This window comes from Rattus norvegicus, chromosome 18 (genome assembly GCF_036323735.1).
Source record: "Rattus norvegicus strain BN/NHsdMcwi chromosome 18, GRCr8, whole genome shotgun sequence".
Classification (NCBI taxonomy): domain Eukaryota; kingdom Metazoa; phylum Chordata; class Mammalia; order Rodentia; family Muridae; genus Rattus; species Rattus norvegicus.
Genome location: NC_086036.1, coordinates 63,988,615 through 64,013,785, shown reverse-complemented (window position 1 = coordinate 64,013,785; position 25,171 = coordinate 63,988,615). Strand labels below are relative to the sequence as shown.

The following is a 25,171-nucleotide window of genomic DNA, read 5'->3' as shown; positions in this document are numbered from 1 at the left end:
CCAGAAGAGGGCATCGGATCTCATGATAGATGGTTGTGAGCCACCATGTGGTTGCTGGGAATTGAACTCAGGACCTCTGGAAGAGCAGTCAGTGCTCTTAACCGCTGAGCCATCTCTCCAGTCCCCTGTATTTTAATTTTTTATTTTTTATTTAATGTGTGCATGCATGTGTATGGATGAGCATGCACATGTGTGTACAGCTACACACACACACACACACACACACACACACACACACACACACAAGCACAGGCACGAGAATGCAAGATTGAAGAACTAATTGTAGGAGCTGGTTCTCTCCTTCCACCACCAAGAATTGAACTTGGGTCCCCAGGCTTTGGCAGCAAGTGCCGTTATTTGCTAAGCCTTCTTGCCCACCCCTGCCTCCACACCCTTTTTCCTGGAATCTATGATCTAGACTGACCTGGAATTCACTGTGTAGCCAGCCTAGCATTGCTCTAATGACAATTCTTTTCATTCATTTTCCTGACTGCTTGGATTATTGGTATGAGTCATAAGGTCTGATTCTGCACGTTTTCAAGAAGAGACGCTGCACTTCCGGTCTCTTCACACAGGATTATCACAGTTTCCCCTGCTGGCAAATGTGTGGCTTGCTTGCTGCATCATAATTAAGACAATGTTCCTTCAAGAACAAGAACAGATATACTTTCTAGCTAAGATTTTATAGACTTCTGCTCCACAAGCACAGGGTTCTCTCCTGGAATTCAACCCAGAAACATTCATTTAGACCTATCTGCACCCCTGTGGGCCTCTGAGGCAAGAAGAACTTGAGTCCAATCCGAGAGCCTCATATGTTCTTCCAACATCATAAAAATGTGTCAGGCTAGATTCTCAGTTTGCAAGGAGGGTAAAATTTCAAATACTTCACTGTCCTTGACCCAAACAACCTAAGACAAATAAGCTAAAAACAAACAAACAAACAAACAAACAAACAAAAAAAACCCTACAACAACAAAACCCGAAGAAGCAATTCACAGAATAAAACAATGTTCTTTTCACTGCTTTGAAGGGCCTTCTTGTCTGCTCATCTAAGTGAGATGCTGACATGGCCTTAGTGGAAATGTTAGCAGAGCAGTGGTCCAGTGCAGCCCTGGGGTCCTCATGGGACTCACGCTTCAGTTGGATGTCAGTCTGTAGCCACGCTCAAGTCTGTGATTTTTGGGTGAGCTGAGATAGAATCCCCATTTCCTCAAATAAATTGTACGAAGAAACACACTTGGAATTTGAACGGAATCTTAAGGTAACCAATGGTAACCAGCTAGGGATGCTTTGGGCAATGTGATAAACCTTGATGTTTTCTGGATTCTATTTGAGAATCTAGAATCTTGTCTGTCAGTCAGGCCGAGTGACTTAGATATCTGTTTGGGTTACTGAATTCTCAACTCTAATAAAGAGGAGTAGGGGAAAGGAGTTACCATGTATTGAGTTGTTTGTTATAGGGAAGGCACTGCACTGGGGGATTTCTTGGCATTTGTTGAATTTTTATAGCGATTTATTGTAGAGAAGAAAAAAAAAGTGAGCTTTGTAGAAAGTGAATTACCTGTTTTAAGCCCATATACCCATTTCCCAGGAAAAAAAAAATCAGACTTCAACATCTCAATGACTATCCCAGATTCTGGGAAACTGGAGAGGATATGTATTGTAGAAGAGAATTTATGCTTGCTTGAAGTTAAAACAAGAGTTGATTTTCTGCAATTGACTCCAGTAGGATCATGGCCATCTCATGACGCAAAAGGTTTTCACTCTAACTTCAGGGGTCCCATAGTCTTAAGAATGCAAATGAAGGGGCTTGTAACCCCATAAGAACAACAATGCCAACCAACCAGAGCTCCCAGGGACTAAACCACTACCCAAAGACTATACATGGACTGACCCAGGGCTCCAACTGCATAGGTAGCAGAGGATGGCCTTGTTGGGCACCAATGGAAAGAGAAGCCCTTGGTCCTGCCAAGGTTGGACCTCCAGTGTAGGGGAATGTTGGGAGGGGGTTAGGGGGGTAGAAGGGAACAGGGATGGGATAGGGGGCTTAGGTCCGGGAAACTTGGAAAAGGAATAACATTTGAAATGTAAATTTAAAAAAAGTAAAAAAAATACAAATACTGATTAGAAGTCCAGAGTCTCTACATAGATGTGAGTAAACTCTGAACTACTAACCCCGGTAAATTGGAAAACCAAACACACAAGCTACACACTCCCCATACACTCTGACACAGAATAAACTTCCGCTCCACGAAAGGAGTGGGAAACAGCAAGGAAAGACCAAATCCAGCAAGACAAGCGTTAACTAAACCTTGCTCCCGCATGTCCAGCATCTGGGATTCAGATGGTGGTATCACAAGACACCCAACAGACTTAGTTAGCTGTGCGGTATGGCCCTGTTACTTACAATGCTCATGAGCTAAATCTTGGGCTATCTCCCCCTGAAGCCTGCAACTTTGCTCAGCACAGTGAACTTCCTGGAGTCTCCATTGCAGTTCAGGTTCACTTTCAAAGCTCCAAACACACCCAGGAGCTCCAGGAAAGAAGTCTAATCTTGCTACGCATTCCCTGGCCTCAGCGGCCTTTTTTTCCCCCCTGGAATCTTGGCACAAGGCTCCATGACCCCACTCACTTTGGCATTCTGTAGGTGTACAAAACCAAAACAAACGATTAAAAAACACCACTGGAAACTGGTAGTCTGTGATGTAGAAAGGCCTCCTTGGACCATGGCTGCGAGGGCCTCTGAGTACCGTAGGGTGGAACTGGGATAAATATTTCCCTAGGTGATCTTGATCCAGGATGCCCTGGAGGTTCTCTCTTCTCTTTCTCTCTCTCTCTCTCTCTCTCTCTCTCTCTCTCTCTCTCTCTCTCTCTCTCTCTCCCCTCCCCTCCCCTCCCCCCTCCCCTCCCCTCCCCTCCCCTCCCCTCCCCTCCCCTCAAATGAAAAGTTTTTCAGTGGCTTTCACTTTTTTTTTTTTTTTTTTTTTTTTTTTTTGGTTCTTTTTTTTCGGAGCTGGGGACCGAACCCAGGGCCTTGCGCTTCCTAGGTAAGCACTCTACCACTGAGCTAAATCCCCAGCCCCGGCTTTCACTTTTATACCCCCTTCCTCCCTCTCTCTCTCTCTCTCTTTCTCTCTCTCTCTCTCTCTCCCCCTTTCTCTCCCTTACCCTCCCTCCCTCTCTCCCCCTCCCCTCAGAAGAAAAGTTTTTCGGTAGCTTTCATTTTTATACCCTGGATCCCTGAGTGGGTGAGGTGCTACCCTGAGGCATCATTTCTTTAGTCCCAATACACAGTTCTTCATTTCTCTCTCTTTCATATACTATTTTTTCATACATGCATACAATATATTTTGATTATAATCACCCTAACTCCTGGAGCTAATGCACCCTTTCCCCCTCCTATCCATCCAACTTCATATCCTCGTTTTAGTTTTTAGTTTAGATGCCATTAAACACGGTTTTGTTAACCGCCGTGCTAGCCTGCATTAGGCAGGCTAACCTCTTTAACCATGCTAACCTCCTTAACAATCCCTGCCACTTCGTCCCCAACGGCTTTTTCCACAGCTTCCGACTCATTCACACTCCATCCCTCAGCAAACCCCACAGTTTCAACATTTTTCCATTCCACATTTGGCTTGGAATTCTCATTGTAAACCTAACTGAAGGCAGCCAGCCAACCTGGATGCCGTATGGAATTTCCTCTGCCAAGTAAATTGGTCCATTATGCTTTCAATCCCCAGACCTTCAGGGAACAACGGTAACAGCCAGAGTGTTTACCACAAGGAGCCCCGATGGCCGATGGCCTCGCACCCAATTCCCGGGAATCTCCATCGCCACCTGAAATCTGGTGGCACCTGGAGCTAGCACTCTTGCCTCCTTTGCCTCTACAGGCTGTGTTCAGGTCCCTATGGCAAAGACACACAAAACATAGCCCACCATTCCCAGGGAAACCTAATCGGAGCTCAACGGTCCCTCCAATCATTGTTGTTACATTGTGTCTCTTTTTCTCTGGAAAACCTGAATTTAGTTCCTTGCAAACAGAAAGGTCTGCTTAGCACCTCCTTGACATCTTTTTTTTTTTTGGGTTGTTTGTTTGTTTTGGGTTTTTTTGTTTTTGTTTTGTTTTTATGACGTCCTCTTATTCCCCATCCATGCCTTGTCAGTTCAGTAATCCCTTCTGACCCTACTTTCCTTTTGTCCTGTAGATTTTCCGTCTCGGCACCTGGTCTCTGGACTGGAGATGGCAAGTCTGTCTCCAGCACTGGGAGGTAGGAGGCCCCTCACGAGATCCTGAGTGGGGGTCAGTCTGGATCCAGGAAAGAGCCCAGGTATCTTAGATCTTCCTAGTATTTTCAGTTAGTCGTCCTTGTGACGTTCTTTGGGTCTCTCTCCCTCTCTATCTCCCTCTCTCCCCTCTTCTCTTTCTCTCGTACCTCCACCGTACAAATATGTAGTGGTCAGAAACTTTAAGGTTATCTGACCTCTCACAGAAGGCCTAAAAAGTCTGAATGAGGTGCAGAAAATGTCTCAGCTCCTTACAGTACAGTTTTAACTGGAAATGTCAGTGCTCAGGAACCCTTCTTTAGCTAAGTGCTAACCATGTATGGTTGTCCTTGTGCTGGCCAGGTCAGATTCTAGGAAGACATTTCCATGTCATCACAGTTTCTGAAATATTTTTTGAGATTAGGCCATAATCACATCACATGCCCTTTCCTTTCCTCCCTCCGCATCCTCGAACACACAACCCCTTACTCTCTTTCAAATTCCTGAAGGTGGAACCCAGGGTTTTGCACACACTAAGCAAGTATCCTACCACAGCCCAGTTACTATGATTTAATCAACAAACGCCTCCCCTGCACCACACGGTTCGAATTCCAGTTATCACGGTATATGGACTGTGAGTGACTGAAATGCATACTTGGCAGTCCGCCCTTCTGCCCACAGACCACTATATGAGTAACAGATGAACAGCAGGTCTTTCTTTCCAAGTCTCTTGGCAACTGGACTCTGCATGGCTGGAGGCTGGGATTCACCTTCAGACAGCAGAGAATGTAGGGACTTTGTTTCCTGCCTCCCTAACACATCACAAAGATTAGCAATCAAAAGAGGAAACCGGCCAACATAAATATAAGCGTAGCACAGTTTCGAAGACATCGTAAAACTGGAAATGGTCTGTCATGTCACTCTGACATAAGCATAACTATAGAAACGGTCACCTCCAGGGCAGTAACCCGGTGCTCTCAGGACACTCTAGAAGTGTAGCGTAGCCAGTGGACGCAAGCTAATCGAATAAAGGAAGAAAGTTAGCAAGGTGGCTCGGGGCATGAAAAGCTTGCTGTACAAGCACGAATAGGGAAGTTCAGATCCCCTGCACCCACGCAAACGCTGTGCAGAAGCAATAGCCTGCCTGTAACCCCGGTGCTTAGGAGGAAGTCACCAGGTAGTAGGAGCAAGCTGGCTGCCAAGTCTAATGAGAGATCCTGCCTCCGTGATTAAAGTGGAGGATGACTGAGAAGGACACCCAATGTCAACCTCTGACTTCCACACACACCCACACGCGTGTGACCACACTTGAACATATTTGTGCACGCCGCCAAACCAACCAAGTCAGCTCTCTGTGGCCCTTCATTCCCAGTTAATCCCCGCCCCCCAAAAGCCTTCCCACCGGCGGGTATTTATTACGTCTACTTACTTGTAACAACCACCAGGACACAAAGTCTCCATGAAAAAAATATGAGTCTGTGGTCAGCTGTCTAGTGAAACCGACCACAGATGCAAGTTAAGGCTTCCATGAACAACCACACAGGCCATGAGGACCTCTCCCAGCTGAGATGCCGCAGGACGACTGAAGAAAGGCAGAGTCTTGACTCCGAGTTACTGCATCTGGATCTTGTGGCAGCCTCCATCTGGTATCAACGAATAATAAAAAAGTACTAGAAAGCCCTCTTGCATAGCTATGTATTGAGCAGCTGCTAGCATTAAAAAACGTATTCACGACTTGGTGGCTCACATGAATTCCGTGTGTTTGGTAACACACAGGCCAAAAATCAATATTCTAATCTGGGGAATGTCATGGGATTTTTTTTAAAAAAGGATTTACATATAACTAAGATCTTTCTCTTCCAAACAGAGCCTCACTATGTTGGCCAGGCCAGCTCCCACCTTCTGCAGTTAGGAGACGTTCCTGCCTCCCTCTGAAGAGTTGGACCATGGGTTAGGAAGCACCACCATGCCTGGTAGGAGCTAAGCACATTTTTAAAGTTATTCAATAAAAGCAGAAAATTTCAAAAAGAACCATCATGAAATGTATTCGGTTAGTGATTAATTAGTCAAGCCCAACACAGAGCCTGTTTCTTCTAGGACAGATTTTTTTTTTTTTTTTTTTTTTTTTTTTTTTGGTAATGTGGCACCGATGGGTAAGCTATAAGCCATACTATATTATACTATACTCTCAATAACTAAGAAAAGAAAAGGTGTTCCAGCTGGGAAAACTGACATAAATATTTAGTACTTTCATTCAGGGATATCTGAATATTTGAAGTATTTCCCAGTGACTTCACCATCTAACCTAGCAGTGTCAATCATACAAACCCAAATTTCTATACTATAGCTTGTTAATTTCAGAGAGGTTTATGGCAAAGGCATAGAGGGATTTGAAGTGTTACAGTGGCAAACTCGGTGATGGACCACTATGTTGATAGCACAAGGCCTTCAGCTTGGGCCTTGGCAACCACACTAACAATTTACACGTTACACTTTCTTGGGTTAGAAGTGTGAAGAATACTTGATGCTTTAAATATTATTTCATTTGCTGAAACACAACCTCTTTAAAAGATAATTCTGGGGGTTGGGGATTTAGCTTAGTGGTAGAGCGTTTGCCTAGCAAGCGCAAGGCCCTGGGTTCGGTCCCCAGCTCCAAAAAAAAAAAAAAAAAAAAAGATAATTCTTCATTCATTATGAATTAAACAAACCCAAGGCACCTTTTCATCCACATTTTCACAGAGCTGTGTGCATATGTCTGTGTGTGTGTGTGTGTGTGTGTGTGTGTGTCTGTGCACACACATTCATGCTATGCTCTGTGCATGCACACACAGGCGCTTCTCTTCCTCCTTCTAACATTTCAAGTTTCTGTGTACTAACACCCACCCACTTAGCTAGCAGACCTTTTAACAGTGTGCCCTTCAAGGTTTAAAAATAAAGAATAGCAAAAGAACTTGAAAATGGACAAGAATTATCTACTGAGGGCTGGAAGGGGACGAAGGGGGTCGAGGAGGAGGAGGCGCAGACAGTCATACACAGGCAGACAATGCTCAGGAAACTGCTTCCACTCTGAGCCTGGGCTGCCCTGTTCATCGGGCAGGTACTCAACCCTCCGTGTCTGCAGACTTGCTTAGCATTGCAGTCGGCCGTCTGCCCAGGAGGATGAGGTAATGTCTAGGTTTAATGCCAAAATCTAACTGGCAGGACACATCGGGTAAATATTTCTAGTGTAGGCGATCGCATTCATTTGACATCGATGCCAGTTTCATCGTGGTTATTTTGCTCATTTACATTAAATCTTAGTCCTTGTATCTGTTTAAGATTAAAGGTGGAAAAGGCAGGATTTCTCTCTCTCTCTTTTTTTTTTTTTAATTTTTTTGCGGGAATCTTGTTAAGGAGAGGACAGGAAAGGGCTCAGACTCTTCCCTCTCCCCAGCCCTTACTTCACCCTAACAATGCGGGGTTTCAGGGCCCCCTGCAGTTCCTTCAAATATCCTTGGCTCCACAGGCCCCTCCCACAGCTGACTCCCTGGGTGGCTGTAAATCTGGAGCTTACAGACAGGTTAAAGGGTAGGTAGCAGACAGGAATCTCAAGCCTTTCTTCCAGCTACCTTGTTTGTGGCAGGATTTGGAAGCACAGAATATTCTAGTTGGTTTCTTCTCCCTTCTACAAAAACAGCCCCATACCTGCTATGCCTCTTCATTTTGATCCTCGGTTTGGGTTTAATGGACTCACAGATTACAGGCACTCTGGTTGCCGCACCTTCCCGGACCGACTCCCTTGTTAATCTTGCTTCTGTAGTCACTGTCCACACCCAGCAAATTATATTACAGGGGTAGTCAGGGCCTCTTTCCTTCCATTTAGTTTCTTCCCTTGTTACTACCTTAAAGACCTCTGGCATCAGCCTCTACTTGGTTTAAAAAAAAATAAAAATCATTTTTATTTGTTTTTTTTTTTTTGAATCAGAAAAAATAAAGGACACAAAGGACAAAGGGCAGTCACAATCTGTCAATAATTTGGTCACCTCAATAATTTGGGGTTAGGAATAATACCGCCCCTCCCTCAGGCATTGCTCCAGGAAGGGCTGTGAACACATGATGCCAAGTAAACTCCTCAGAAAGACAGTGCTGTGAGAGCGGGAGTTACCTTTGGGTGATCCTAGGGACCGTCTAAGAAGATCTAGCATCACTCTGCAGTGGGGGAGGCAGCGAGCAGAGAGGGCCAGAGAAGGGATATGTCTCCATTCTCATGGTCTCAAGGCAATGGGGACACTTTAGAGGATGGGGCTCAGAAGACCGTTGGGGCAATGTGCCAAATTTGGGGAAGGTCTATGGATTCTACTCCTGTGCCACATGGGAAAATTAAGGTCCTTGCATATGTTCTAATCTGATCCCATGATGTGAAGTACTGCCTCCATTCTCCAGGTGGTAGCAAATAGCACTAATAAAAGTGCTCAGTTGTTCCGGGTGTGATAGTGTATATTTGGTAACCTCGGCACTGGGTGCTGAGACCAGAAGCTCAAGAATTCAAGATCAACCCAGGCTATGCAACACTCAACAACAACAACAATATACACACACATATATAAATATATAGTATATATACACACACACATATAGTATATATAGTATACATGTATATATAGTATACATACACACAGACATAGTATATATGTATACACATATAGCATATATGTATATATAGCATATATACACACATATATAGTATTTATAGTATACATATATAGCATATATACACATATATAGTATATGTAGTATGCATATATATAGTAGTCACCCATTTAAAAATGTTAGACAACATCTTTGTTTTAATAAGAACGTAAATAAACAAATAAGATCCCCCATGCTAAGCTGTTTCAACTTCATTTTTATTTAAGCTAGGGAAAGCCCGTTAGGAAGGAGGCAGGCTACAATTTTACAAATTGGTAATTAATTGATGATGACTAATTAATGAGCACTCTAGACTGAGAACAAATGAAGTCATCTTGCTGGATTTCCTGAAGGTGTGCGTGCTCTAGTTTCCACTGAGCTAGTAAATACAAAATCTTTAAATGTTATTAGTGGGAAAGTTCTACCTCCCAGGCGACTCGGCTGTCTGTCTTTCAGTCCACTGGGGCGCTTTGAGAACTGTTGACATCGCACTCTTTCACTCCCAACTCCTAATCCCTTCACTCATCGTGGGTGTGAAAAAACAGAGTCAGATTTCTATGATATGCTTCCTTCCCTCTGAAACCACTGAACATAGGGGCCCGGTTGGGTGCCAACTCATAAATCCTCTAAGTCCAGACACGCAAAACGTAGCTGAGCACCTTAAAGATGAACTTCGAGTTCTGCTGTTTTTCCTCTCTACAGGAGCCACTATTTAACAGAAAGACTGGGGTCAGCTGAAACGATGGCATTCAAAGAGTCAACAAAAGCATTAGACCGATAGTACTGACAAGAAGTCACCAAAATACCCTGAAAAGACTCAAATATAGGCATCAGGGGAGACAGAGCTATTTAGTTGATCTCCTAGATTCAAGCACGACCCTCGAAAATCACAGGCGGAGGCCTCACTGAGGAGGCATGGCTCGTGTATTCACGGACGACCATGCCCACCATCTTATTAGACAGTCTACTCTAGTTCCCTTCTCCGTGACTCAGCGGAAATCTCCACAGCTTCCTTCACAGTGCTCATCTCTTTTCTTCCGGACTGCTCACGGGTTCCTATGGAGACCAGCTAGAACTGTCTTCTGTAGCGTGGTATTTCCTTTTCCTCTATCCTCAGCTTGATATCCAGAAAGGGATCAGAGAGGTGTGTCCGTAGAGCCAATAGGGTAGAGATTTATCACCAAGTGAGTAGGGCTAAGAGCTGTGGGATAAAAAGCCAATCAGAGAAAATTTTACCCAAGAGCCGGCAGACAATGGCTATTTGAGTTAGAAGATGGGGGAGGGGAGCTTCACATTCACTGAATTCGGTGACACAGCAGAATGTCCATGATTTTACATCTTATCAAGATGAGGTACGTACTCCCAGAGGAAGTCAGCTACCTTTTCTGTACAACATCGATAGCTACCTAAAGATAAGAGTTTAACTGGATAACTTCTGAGGACACTTCTTGATCAGGAATTTGATTTTTATAAACTTATTCTCAACTTAGATTCCAAGAGATAATGGTTGAAGGGAAGTTTAAGTATTTTCGATGCCTTCCCTTCCTTTTTACTAAGCAACATTTTTCATAACAGCCTCTTTCAAGAATACTATGTTAGGTTCCAGAAAATCAAAAACACATGCTCCTAATTTCCTCAGAAAGACAGACTCATTCCACATGACGGTACTAGTCTTCTTCCGTAGGCCATCCAGTAGAGCACACATTGACTGAAGAACCACAATTTTATCATTTCACTTGCCAGTAGAATTTTAGCCTCAAGACTTTCCATTTTAAGGTTAAAATCAGGTTCAATTGTTTTTCAATTCCATAATACATTACCCCACATTCACTTCTTTGACATGAGAATTGCAACTATTCTCCAACCTAGGAACTGAGGCCATTAGAACAAATGATTGATGCTTTCACTTCCATAGTGAAACTACTTTTATAGATAGTCAGCGGAATTTTAACATTGTTTCCTCAGAACTCCACCACCATGTGAGCCCTTTTGAGGAGTTCCACAGATTTCTATTCAGAGGTCAGCCATGCTCTCAGACAATGATTTATTCCCTCGGAAAAACCCTTCATTCTAGCTTCCAGGACAGTGGGCAGAATTCCTGGGATGCAGATGACCTTACACATAGTATAAATTCATTAGGTTCCATGTTTGTAAAATCTGGAAAGGTGACTTTGGAAGATATGCCCTCCATAATAAAGTCTTCTTTGACAACAGTTTAGCAATTCATTGATAAAGCCTGGGAGACAATGGGGGGAGGGGTCCACCCAAACTTCTTACCACTTAAGATACTTTCTTCAGGTTCCACAAAACGTCACTCATTCTGTATATTTTCTATAATGTACGTAAGTCAACATCATATGTGCAATATGTAAAAGAAGATGCATCTTATGTGTTTGGTGACACACATGCAGGTGTCAGAAAAGTAAGACAAACTTTCAGGAGGCACACTGCATGAGACGTCATTAGAGAAAAGTTCTTGTTAAGGTTTTAGTCCTTAATCTCTCCAACTGAGACCACCACAGTGGGAACAAATCCTATTAACTAAAAACAAACAAACCAACAGAAACCCAAAACAACAACAACAGAGCTGCTTTAAACAGAAGTAAGGTAGTTTGCTTCCTTTTTAGAGAACATATGCTTTAGTGTCAGACGAGTCTAAGAACACAGTAAGTGTTAATATTTCCTTTTGCCCTTTAGAACCACAGAGGCTCACCAGTATGATTAGTAACATCTGTCCATATCTCCAACGGACTCCAGGTCTTTTTGTTGCTAGGTAATGTTTAGAGTCAGTTGTCCTCCAAACACGGAGACAAGCCCTCTGGTGGCAGGAAAAACAGCCTCTCGACAGACACCAATGCTTAATAAGCCCTCCTTGCCAAGCGTTGTGTATTCTAGGTCTAGGACCACACCATTCCATACTTCAGGGTACCCCAGCACCTTCTCTAGAAGCAAGGACCTCCTAAATGACCACTCATAGGAAAGAGACCCAGTATAGCACACATCCATTATCTTAGAGATCATGGGGCCAAATGACAAAGAGGAAGGCATGTTGGGTTCTCCCCACCCTCCTTCCTTTACCTCTTCCAATGAATCCTTCTTGCTAAAACAAATATCAAAGCAAAACATCTATGTTTGGAGAGAAATGGGCATCAAAACACAAGACTGTATAAAATCCCAAATACACATGGCCAGACAAGAACCTCACCACAGCACATGATAGGCAACACAAAAGATTATTTTTTTTAAATTCCATGATAAAAAACGTCTAAGGGGAAAAAAAGTTTATTCAAATATAAAGACTATTTGTCCAAGTGGCATCAGACCTCTCAACAAAGACAGAAAAACATGGGGGTAATATTTTAAGGCCTGAGAGTAAATGGGTACAAACGAAAAATATTACTACCTCCAGAAAAATCTATTTTGCAAGTGCAGCAGAGAACAGTATTTCAAAATTCCATGAGGACCAAGCCAGCACTACAAATGTGTGAAAGACAAGAGGGAAAAGGTGAGCAGCACACTGAGGAACACTCTAGTGCAGGAAAGGAATGCGTTCACTAGGCAAGGCAGGAAACGGTCACGGCTCCCTCAGTAACCTAGAGATCCCCTAACAGCAATGGGGGTGAACAGAAAACAAAGATGCAAAAGTAAATAACAGAAGAGCAAATCATGGACACTGGGAAACAACCCTCGGCCACAATTTAAAAGGTAATCGGTGTTAAATCACAAGACTAGAAAACGCACAGCAGCTCGCTGGATTAAGAAACGAGATTGAACTATTTGTTTTCTACTAGAAACAGGTCTCCCTGCGAACACACACCAAGTCCGACAGTGGAAGAATGAGAAACAATGTGCCACGCCGTGACAAGCCAAAAGCTACCAGGAGGAGCTAAACGTACATCTCATAAAGTAGAATTCAAGCCAAAACGAGTCCGAAGAGACAAAGAAGGTGACTACAGATTAATAAGGGGGATAAAAAGACAATTTATAGCAACTTTAAACATATCTATGCCTAATGTCAATAAGCCCAATGTCATTGAAGAATGCCATTTACCCAATTTCATTTTTAAAAATGCTATTCATGTCTACAAAAGCATTTTGTGTTTGTATCCAGCACTTAGTGGGTAGCATCAATGACCCAATATCATCAATAAATTGCAGAATAGCTCAAATGGTCATAAAGGGCCCCTATAGAATATTCAACCCAATGCCTGAAATTCACATTTTCCTCCTCAGTAACCCATGGAATTTTCTTTACAAGGTCAAATTATAGGTGCAGAGCCACACTTAACAGATGTAAGCAACCGGAATTTTTCTTGTATTCTTTAGATCGCAGTTAACTAAGACCAGAAATTCACAGCTAGAGAAACCATAGAAATGATGGATACACAGAGACTGGACAATATACTCCTGAGTAACCAGTATATTATTTAAGAAATTAAATTTTTTCTAGAATGAAAAGAAAACTAAAGTTCAATTTACCTAAACCTTTGGTATACAGGGAAGGCAATGTAAGAGGAAAGTAGACGGCTATCAGTATTGCTTTAGAAGTCAGAAGTATTTATCCCTAAGAAATAACTATTAGCCAGAAAACAATTCAACAGAAAAAAAAAAGAACAATAATTTTCTGATGCAGAATTCTCAATGAAATACTTGCAAACTAAATTCAGCAACTGGTCCAGAAGATCAGACACTTTAATCAATTAGATTTCACTAGTGAGCAATGCAAAAAAAAAAAAAAAAAATGGCCCTGCGTTCATTATTAGTGCATAAACATATAATACAAAGTCACCAAAACATTTCAGTGCTTATAGAAAACTTTGAAAACTTCAATGCCCTTTAAAAGTCCTGAAGAAACTAGAAACTAGAAACATCCTTCCACATAAGAATATGCTTGACAAATCTGCAGAAAGCATTAGACTGAACAGGGAAAAATAAACCACTTCCTTCTAAAATTGGAAGGAAGACAAGAGTCCCTATCCCTTCCACTTGTATATAGTGCTTTCTCCTAGGTAGAATAATCAGGCAGGGAAACTTTTTAAAGAATAAAACAGGAAAGGGAGAAGTCCAATTAGGCCTATTTGTAGATGGCTTAATCTTATAGTTAACACATTCTACAGACCCCATAGAAAACCCCAACATCTGGGAGATACCAAAATCAAAGCACACATAAATCAGTAGCTTCCTAATACCAATAACTAATTTGCCAAGAAAGGACCTTGAAAAAAGTTTTCTATTCACTATCCCTTAAAACTCAAACAAAGAACACTAGCCTGAAGACTTTAGGGCAACGGAAGGAGGAAGTTAAAGAAGGCATTAAAAGTCAGACTATGGGTCAGCAAGATTAATACTGTGAAATGGTTGTTACCATGGGCCATCTACTCATTCAATGCAGCCTCCATCAAAACTCCAGTGATGACTTACACACACACACACACACACACACACACACACACACACACACACACACAATCCTAGAATCCATAAGCACAAAAGACCCCAAACTACCAAAGCTATCCTACGCAGAGAAAAAGCAGTGCTGGAAGATCACCATGTCTGGCTATAAATTATACGTCAGGGTCATAGCAACAAAGCCAACGAGGTACTGAGACTGCTGACCCACATGTAAAGCATGTGTTGAAAATCACTGTGAGTGTTAATGATAAGTTAGGCTTGCACTGTAAGCACACCTCCTGACACTCATTTCCATACATTAGCAAAAATATTGGGCCTGGAGTAATTGGGCTCCCTAATTAGTGGGTATTGAACTCTCAGTTGCTGTCTTGGCTGCCTAGAGCAAAAGGGCTATCACCATAACAGTTATCTGGACGATTATGCCAGTGCCAGCCATCTTGAATGCAGATGCCTCCAGGCAACTATGCAAAGATTGCTGCCGATTCCCTGGCTCTTCAAAGCGCCGCTTGGCAACCGTTATTCCAAACAGTTTGTGTCACACTTTCCATTATCCCAAGGCCCTTTGAACCTTGTCTCCCTATTCCACAGGGAGAGCCCGTCCTTGGTGGAGGCTCTGACTGATAATAAGTAAACTATGATTGGCCACAAATGAACAACTATAACTGCTCCAAATACCACTCTTCTTCTCAGGGTCAGTTATGCAGGCTGCTTGGGCTCCCTTAGTGAGCGGCCTGGGAGACACTCTCCTGAGCTACCTTCCCTGATGATGCACTATTCGGCCAAATACGGACTCGTCCAAGTGGCCCTTGCTTTCCTGTTTCCGGTAGGGTGGGCTGAGCAGGTACCAGGACACAGGCAGCAGCAGAGACAGGAAAGAGCAGTGGCAGTAAGGATGCTGGCTGCAGCAGCCTAACAGAGCACTGTCTTGCCACAGCTTGATGGTTGAAGACGTACTGACAAACTTGGGAACGACCTACCAGCTGAAGAAGCAACAATGCACTCCTGAACCAGACACTTGGGTTCTGCCTGTGGCCTGTGCCTTCTGGCACTGCCTGGGGACCCAAAAAGGATACTTATGCCCCCGAGATCCCTACCAGAGCCACAGACTGGTTCCTGAACAGCTTCACAAGTCCTGAGCCCTGGTGAGTGCCCCGTCTCTCAGAGACAGTACTTTGTGTTGTCCCAGGGCCACAGAGTTGTGGGAGACTTTGAGCAGCCAGCTGTCTGATGGCTAACGGAGCAGCTGAGGTGTTCCAGAGTGGCCATGGCAAAAATAAGAGAGGACACTAAGGGGGAGAAAGAAAACCCGGGCAGCTAGAGAGGAGCACCTGCAGGAGGCCCCAGTTGCCAAGAGAGAGACTTCAGTGTGCTGTTAAAGGGGAGGGATTTGTACAGGCAGGACTGGGAGGAGAGGAGGGAGAGGGGTTGCAATCGGGATATAATATGAGTAAACAAGTTATGGGGGAAAATCCTTAGAGCTGAGGGTCTTAGACTCGGGTTAGCATTGGCTGCTGTCAAGAGCTAAGGGTTCCAACACTCACGGCCTGCACGGGTAGTATTACCATTCACGGATCTGAAGCCTACATGGGAACTACTGCTCCTAGGGCAAAGGGTCCTCAGATCTGTGGATGGATCCCCTGGCACCACCTTTGATAGATAACAAGCCGCTCGGTGATACCTGCTTGTCCGCTGCTCGGACTGGGGTGGAAGGGGGTAAGAATCAACCCAGGAAGTTCCTCTTCCCCCACACCCCACCTCAGGCTTCTTCCTGCAGTTCAGGCCACCGTATTTGAGTCACCTTTAAACGCTGACGGTGGCACAAGGGTTCCCAGAAGGGACCCAGCCTGGGCTCACAGTGCACTGTACACTGATATAACCAAACTCAGAGTACTCAGCATCAGCCCACGGTCCCATGTGTGGGTCACTGGTGATACCATCCTCTTCCAGGCTCAGGCCAACTACCTAGGGACAGTTCTTGTCCCCTCTCACTCTCTCATTACACCTGTGATCACCCGCAGTCCCTGCTGACCTTTTGTTCAACACAGGCACCGCCATTGACCTTCTCCACTGAGGTCCGCATGGCCACTTCCTCCTGCTTCCACTGTCTCTACAGCAGCATAGCCAGATTCCCCTGCTCCCGCCATTGTCCCCAGACAATCTAAGCTCCACACAGCAGCTAGACAAATCTTTTAATCAGGTCACATCATTAGCTCTGTTCTGACTTCTTAGGTCTCATCCGAAACTCCATTCAGTGGTCTAGGAAGCCTTGAATGATCTTAGCCCTGCCTCTTCTTACGATGCAGCTGCTTCTCTCACGCCCCTCACTGATCCTGGACACTGTTCTAAGTTAGCTTTCCGTTGCAGTGGCCAGATACCATGACCAAAAGCAACTTGGGCAAGGAAGGGCTGATTTTAGCTTACAAGGATTACCAGCCCATCATTAAGGGAAGGGAGTCAACGTAGGGGACTAAATCAGGGACCTTGGACAAATTCTGCTGATTGACTCGCTTCCCCTGGCTTGATCAGCTCCCTTTCTTATAGGCTCCAGGACCACCCGGCCAAGGATGGTACTGTATACAGTGGGCTGGGTCCTCCCCCATCAATCATTAATCCAAAGACACACCCACAAGTCAAGCTAGTGGAGGCAATCCCTTAGTTGAGATTCCCTCTTCCCTGGTATGTCTAGGTTTGTGCTGAATTGATAAAACAAACTAACTTTGAAAGGCAGCCTCTAGGTTGCTTTCTTCTTACAGTCTGGATCCTTTCTCTGTATTCCTTATACATGTGACTTATTCCTCCATTGCTCTGAGTTATGATAAATGCTATACCCTCAACAAGGCCTTTCATGATGATTTATTTATAATTGGAATGCCTTAAGATTCCTTATCTTCTGTCCTTTGCTTTTTCTCCAAAGTATTCATTAACTTCCAACACATCACTTAATCAGTTTATTGACTCGTCCCCTGCAGCAGAGTATAAAGTCATGGGGACGGGTTAACTATTTTGACTTTAGTGCTGGCTCATAGTGAGATGCTAGGTATTTATTCCCTGAATGAAGGAACAAACATTTTTACCTGAAGACTCCACAAAGGACATGTACACTCTTATGTTGCCAACTTCCAGCTTTCTCTTGAACCCCACCAAAGGCAGAATCTAAAGGCCAGACTCAACACTTCCAAACTGATATGTAATTGGTTTTCTTCTCACCAGCATTTGCCCTGCCCTGGTCCTGCCATTCCTAGCATCTCAACAATGTTGTTTCCTCAGCCAGTGTTTTCATGAGATGTTGGTTTCCATGATTCCCTGACACGCCTGCCACTGTTTCAGGAAACCAGGAGCTTGGGAAAGGTTCTTCAGAATTATTAATCTCTACCACACACCTCAGAGGAGAAATGAATTAAGTCATCACGCGTGCACATGCACCTTCACCTGCTTGTTAGCAACGATGAATTAATCACTGCTCTTTTGGTTTAAAAAGACACAAGTCCTGATTCCCGAGGAAACATCTAGAAGACCTTCAGGCTTCTGTAAGGTTACACTGAGTGGATGGGGGCAGGGGGAGACAACTACTTGAGTGGCGTTGACTTATCTGAAATTAGAAATAGCGATCCAAATTATTCTGAAGAGCACTAAATGGTTTTAAGACAATAACTTGGCCTACTCCAAAAAGACAGCGTTCTTCACAGTATCTCTAAGGTGTGTCCCTCTAAAATAAAAAGCAGTTCTTCTTTCTCTCAACTTCCTATCATTTTGTTATTGGCCTGTAACCTGCCTCAATGCCGAGGACGCTCCTCCCTAGGGCGGACTCTCTGACCCAGGCCCTGGCATTCTATCCCTACTAACTGCCTGCAGTGTTTAAAACCTTGTAAAGCCCCAGCCAATAGATGTTTTCCATTTTTGCTCCAACCTCTTCTAGCCTCTTCTCTTCCTTCATTTCCATAATGTTGCTTCATCCCACTGGGCTACTCCTTAGCCTCCTAACAGCCCCTCAGGACTCAGGTCTTGTCCCCAGTGAACTACTGGGTGTTGCAGCTCATCTTTCTGCACTTTCTGGGAGTTGAGGCTTGGTAACAGCAGCCCTGGCCCAGACTAATTATCACTCACCTCTTGGGAAATGGTAACAAGCACTTTCTCACCTTGAGCTGCCCAGCAAGACCCTAGATGCCACCCAGCCACACAGGTCACCTTCAGGAACTTCCACATTGGGCAAACTAGGAATCCTCTGGCCTGGTGCTGCCCCGGGATCTCTATGTTTCTTCCCATTTAAGCAACTTGGCACTGGGTTTCTATTTTTGTGTTGAAGGGGAGAAGAAAACTAAAATATTCAAATGTTAACGAATGTTCCCTGCTTAACCGTTCAATGAATTCTGCTAAACAGAATTCACTTACATTCATTTTGCTAATGGGAGTATGCAGAGATGAGTATTAGGAAGGGTGTTTATAAAGGGTGGAACTCACTAACCAAGATTGTCGCTATCCCTGACACCCACCATGGGACATGGCACAGTTGGCTTGTCTTCCTAATTTTACTCCAAGTTACTTGTTACTGACCAACTCTCCTTCACATTACTGAACTCTATTAATGGTTAAGACTTTTTCCTTTACAGAAATCTTTAGTTCATAGCAAAATTTGAGAGGAAATTTGTACATCTCAGGATTCCCTGCCCCTGACACATGCAGACCAACACCCCCATCTGAGTAGAATTAGTTACTCCAATCAGTAAAACCGCATGACTTCCCACTCAAAGTCCATCATTTATGTAAGGCTGAAAGGCAGTCAGAGATGCTCTGCAGATGACGATGGGAGCCTATATGACAAGGAGACCAACTCCGCTCTCTCTGTGCTCTCCTTGTCATCTCTCCTCCTCAGTAAGTCCTGGCAATCACCTGTTTCACTGCCTACACAGCTTAGCCTTTTGCAGAATGTCACCGAGTTTGAGCCACACAGCACGTAGCTTTTCAAGGAGTCTTTGCTCACTTCATAGTAGGGATTGAAGGTTCCTCTGTGTCTTCCCATTGTTCAATATCCCATTTCCTTCCAGTGATCAGTGACATCCCGTGGTCTAAATGCAACCACAGCCTTTACCAAGGATGGGAATTTTGGTGGCTTCCAAGTTCTGGCAATTATTAGAAAGCTGTCATGAACATCTGCGAAGGATTTTCGCCTGATTTACATTTTAAGAAAACGCCAAAGAATATAATTAGCATCCAGGGACTAAGCCACTACCCAAAGACTATACATGGACTGACCCTGGACTCTGACCTCATAGGTAGCAATGAATAGACTAGTAAGAGCACCAGTGGAAGGGGAAGCCCTTGGCCCTGCCAAGACTGAACCCCCAGTGAACGTGATTGTTGGGGGGAGGGCGGTAATGGGGGGAGGATGGGGAGGGGAACAGCCATATAAAAGGGGAGGGGGAGGGGCTAGGGGGATGTTGGCCTGGAAACCGGGAAAGGGAATAACAATTGAAATGTAAATAAGAAATACCCAATTTAATAAAGATGGAGAAAAAAAAGAATATAATTAGCAAATCATACCCCAGTAGTGTACTCTTTGGGTGTTCCCCTTTGGATGGTTTTGTCAAACTACCTTCCAAACATCTGTATTTCCACCAGTAATGGATGTGGCTCCTTCGTGCTCCCCACCCCGCCCAGTGGTGGAAATGTCAATGCTGTGCAGTTTGGCCATTCTAGAAAACTCTGGAGTGATATCTTGTTTCAATTTGCATTTCTCTGGAAACATGTGCTATAGGTCATGTTTTCATGAACTTCTTTTCTTTAGTGACTGTGATAGGCCTTAATGGTGGTTTACTTTGTGTTCTTCTTTGTTTAGATGTGCGACCATTTTACTCAGTTTCTGTTCCTCTAGTCAAATCTTACCAACTCTTCGCACATTTCCAGTAACAGGCCATTAACTTAATCTTTGCAAATCCTCTCCAAGTCTATGTGACTTGTCTTTTCACTGACTCGGCAATGCTATTCAACAAAACAGACAATTTTAACTGTAATGAAAGCTAATTCATGAAGCATTTCCCTTTGGTGTTCCGTTTAAAACGTCATCACAAACCCAAGGCCATCTAGACTTTTTCCCCCTTACATTTTCTGAGAATTTTGAATGATATTATGGTTTATATTTATAACTGTGATGAATTTTGAGTTGATATTTAGGTAAGATCTGGGTATATCCCAATGTTCACTCATTCCAGAATCATTTAATAAGACCACCCTTTCTTCAAGTGTTGGCTTAGCCTTTGTTGTTTTTGTGGTCTGCTAAAGGCATGTAGATCATCTGTTTGCAAATACTGTTCTATTCCATTTAACTGCTTGCCTATCCTCTGGTAAATACCATACTGCACTGATTACCGTAATTCACAATAAACCCTGCGGTCTAGCAGTGTTAATCCTCTCATTTGCTCCTGCCCTTAAATTCCATACTCTATATAATGTGTCTTCTGGATGACACTGTAAACTTTAAAGTTGGTTGGTAAGTGGGTACAAAATAACTTGCTGGGTCAGTTTTAGTGCTACATAGAGCTCATTTAAAACAAAGAAAAACCAAGGTCTAGAGATACAGTTTAGTAGCAAAGCGAAGCATTAGCTCATCTAATTTTGTTCATTTGGGTCTGTTCTTTCCTTATGTTAGATTACCTAAGGGTTTTCCAATATTGTTTTTTTCAAAAACCCAATTTGCTGTTTCATTAATTCTCGGTATTATTTGGGGTTTTGTCATTTTTCATTCTTATTTTATTATTTTTCAGCTTTACTATTTCTTCTTAGCTACCACTTTTGGATTTGATTTGATCTTGTTTTTCTAAAACCTTAAGGTGCATCATTAAGTTGTTAATTTGAGATCTCTCGATTTTTTTATGTAGATAATTAGTGTTGTGCACTTTTCTCTTAGGAAAATCTTGTGCCTTCATCCTGCCCCCAAGATTTTGACAGGTTGTGTTTTCATTCTCATTAAGTCCCAGGGTTAAAAAAAAATTCCTTCTTTATTTCTTTAGTGAATCAATTATCATTTAATAATGTGCTCTTTATTCTGTAAGGCAAAGGACACTGTGGTTAGGACAAAACGGCAACCAACAGATTGGGAAAAGATCTTTACCAATCCTACAACAGATAGAGGCCTTATATCCAAAATATACAAAGAACTCAAGAAGTTAGACCGCAGGGAAACAAATAACCCTATTAAAAAATGGGGTTCAGAGCTAAACAAAGAATTCACAGCTGAGGAATGCCGAATGGCTGAGAAACACCTAAAGAAATGTTCAACATCTTTAGTCATAAGGGAAATGCAAATCAAAACAACCCTGAGATTTCACCTCATACCAGTGAGAATGGCTAAGATCAAAAACTCAGATGACAGCAGATGCTGGCTAGGATGCGGAGAAAGAGGAACACTCATCCATTGGTGGTGGGATTGAAGACTGGTACAACCATTCTGAAAATCAGTCTGGAGGTTCCTCAGAAAATTGGACATTGAACTGCCTAAGGATCCAGCTATACCTCTCTTGGGCATATACCCAAAAGATGCCCCAACATATAAAAAAGACACGTGCTCCACTATGTTCATCGCAGCCTTATTTATAATAGCCAGAAGCTGGAAAGAACCCAGATGCCCTTCAACAGAGGAATGGATACAGAAAATGTGGTACATCTACACAATGGAATATTACTCAGCTATCAAAAACAATGACTTTATGAAATTCGTAGGCAAATGGTTGGAATTGGAAAATATCATCCTGAGTGAGGTAACCCAATCACAGAAAAACACACATGGTATGCACTCATTGATAAGTGGCTAGTAGCCCAAATGCTTGAATTACCCTAGATGCCTAGAACAAGTGAAACTCAAGACGGATGATCAAAATGTGAATGCTTCACTCCTTCTTTAAAAGGGGAATAAGAATACCCTTGGCAGGGAATAGAGAGGCAAAGATTAAAACAGAGACTGAAGGAACACCCATTCAGAGCCTGCCCCACATGTGGCCCATACATATACAGCCACCCAATTAGACAAGATGGATGAAGCAAAGAAGTGCAGGCCTACAGGAGCCGGATGTAGATCGCTCCTGAGAGACACAGCCAGAATACAGCAAATACAGAGGCGAATGCCAGCAGCAAACCACTGAACTGAGAATAGGACCCCCGTTGAAGGAATCAGAGAAAGAACTGGAAGAGCTTGAAGGGGCTCGAGACCCCATATGTACAACAATGCCAAGCAACCAGAGCTTCCAGGGACTAAGCCACTACCTAAAGACTATACATGGACTTACCCTGGACTCTGACCTCATAGGTAGCAATGAATATCCTAGTAAGAGCACCAGTGGAAGGGGAAGCCCTGGGTCCTGCTAAGACTGAACCCCCAGTGAACTAGATTGTTGGGGGCAGGGTGGCAATGGGGGGAGGATGGGGAGGGGAAAACCCATAAAGAAGGGGAGGGGGAGGGATTAAGGGGATGTTTGCCCGGAAACCGGGAAAGGGAATAACACTCGAAATGTATATAAGAAATACTCAAGTTAATAAAAAAATAATAATAATGCGCTGTTTAGTCTGGTGTAGACTTTCTGTGGCTTCTATTGCTCTTGATAGAGTTATCTTTATTCCATTATTGTTTGATAGAATGCAAGGAGCTATTCCGAGTTCCCTGTACTTGTTGAGAGTTCCTTTGTGGTCTTCATATGTGGTCATCGTAACAAAGTTCCATGACTGCTGAAAAGAAAGTATCTTCTTCTGTACATATGTATCTGTTAACTTCATGAAGATACCACTCAACTGCAGAGATCCTCTGGCTTTCATCCTGATGAGAATGGAGTACCTAAGTCACACGCTATCACTGTGTTGGGATTAATTCGATTTTACATATTGTATTATTTTTTTGTAAAATTGGATATTGTGTGTTTGATGCATATATGTTTAGACCTGCAATATACTCTCAGAGAATTGTTACTTTAATGGGTATGATTTGACCTTCCATATCTTTTCTGGTGCATTTTGCTTTAAAGTCTATTTGGTTAGCTTTAGAATAACCATGCCTGCCAGCTTCCTGGTTCCCTCTGCTTGGAATATCTTCTTTTATCCCTTTACTCTAACTAAGGTGGTATCTATCGTTGATAAGTTGTTTTTTCTGCAAACAGCAAAAGGCCAGATCCTGTTTTCTAATGGTAAAGGGAGTCCATTCTTATAAAATGCAAATGCATTTAAGGTATCAACCATTTAGCATAGTGCATTGCATCATTTAAGAACAATCACTGCTAACCTGGCATTTCTTGACACTGGGAGAGTGAAGGGTAACCAGTTTAACTAAACAACTCTAGTTATGCTTGCTAAGAACAGAGCGGAAAAACAGCAACCAACATTCACATTCCTAAGTTTGTCAGTCTGCCCTATTCTCTGTAATCTCCTGAACACTCCAGTAGTCTAATGCTTTCCTAGGAGAGGGGCCTCCAAAGAACTGGGAGGACAGTAGACTTTGAGCAAGCCATCTTGGACCCTAAATTCTAATTTTTAGAGAACACGGTTTGCCTTTCTTGGCCTTGCAGCCAGACCCAAATAGGCCATGACTCTCTCCAGACACTATGGAATTTTCAGCCAAGCACCCTGCCTGGAGTTGTGGGCTATTTTCCAAGATCATCTTCAATCCTCTGTAAGTGCCACTAGGAAAACCTGATCCATGTATATCCAACCTGGCTTCAGGAATCACACACCCAGTAGGGCTTTCAACTGATGGCATGATTCATTCGCTCATAAACACCTGACAGAAACACCTAACTCATTAAGATAAATTCCCAAATGGCCGGAGAATCTAGAGCTGTCAAGAAACCCTCACAATCTCGTCTACCTTCCCTCCCAGGATTGCTGTCTGGACAATATGAAGACATGCTTTTAATGCCTTCTTTAAAGAGAAGAAAACTTACCTGGGATTCAATCTTTAAGCTTTAATTAGGTTTGCTTTTTCTAGCTTCAAATATTTAAACCCCTCTAAAGCCTGGCAGGGGCAAGGAATTCACTGTATTCACTCCAAGTATTTTAAGTGCAGCTAAGAAGCTTAATTAATGTTGATTTTTACAAATAAATGCTTTTTAAAAGATAATGACATGCAAAGATTTTGAGCAAATTAAAAATTGACAGTATCTTTGAAAGTTTGTCTGTAGTCTTCTCTCCATACATTGATAATAAAACAATATGGCTTATATATTCTCACTGTTGAACTATGAAATGTGACTAGTTTCACATAAACGAAAGAAAGATGTAATACTCTTGTAGGGCAAGATTATTCGTGCGACAATGTAAAATTGTGTAGTGCCAGAGAGACGTCTGTGATTCATATTTATGAATGGCCTCACGGACTGTCTGATTACACTTGACCTTAAATTGTTTCTCTGTAACCTTTCTGCCAACTGCTGAGGCCAGGAAATTAAGGTAAGAATCTACAGAAGGCAGGGGCGGGATAATGAAGGGATGGAGGGGCCTGTCAGGTGGAGTTTTCATTAGCTCAGAGGATGCCCAAATCCTCAGCCGTGGCTCATTGCCTGGGTAGGGTCAGGATCCTGCAGACTCCACAGTGTTGCTCCTTTGTTCTTATTCTAATGTGTTTTGCAGCCCAGAACAGAAGCTACACTGTTATAGGGAACATTTCATGAACCTCAAGTCTTTTATCTGAAACTGAAGCCTAAATGACTTCCTTTATCTGCCTGCCTTGCCAGCCATCCCCCTTCAAGTACCTGCATGAAAATGAGGAAGGCCTGTGCTGTTACACTTGCAAGTCTCAATGAATTTACACAGACAGCCAGAATCTCAAAGGGCAAGGGGCTGATTTTCATACCCA

At 43.2% G+C, this 25,171-nt stretch overlaps 1 protein-coding gene across 19 annotated transcripts in view; it reads right to left on the bottom strand.

Annotated features, from left to right (window-relative positions):
• Nucleotides 1-25,171, bottom strand: part of Ldlrad4 (low density lipoprotein receptor class A domain containing 4) — a 329,078-nt gene that overhangs the window by 104,381 nt on the left and 199,526 nt on the right. The window contains exon 2 of one of the 19 annotated variants that reach the window (XM_039097117.2): nucleotides 5,693-5,906. The exons of the other annotated variants lie outside the window; for them this stretch is intronic. The gene's annotated coding sequence lies outside the window, so the exon portion shown is untranslated. The remainder of the gene's footprint in view (nucleotides 1-5,692; nucleotides 5,907-25,171) is intronic. 19 annotated transcript variants of the gene reach the window in all.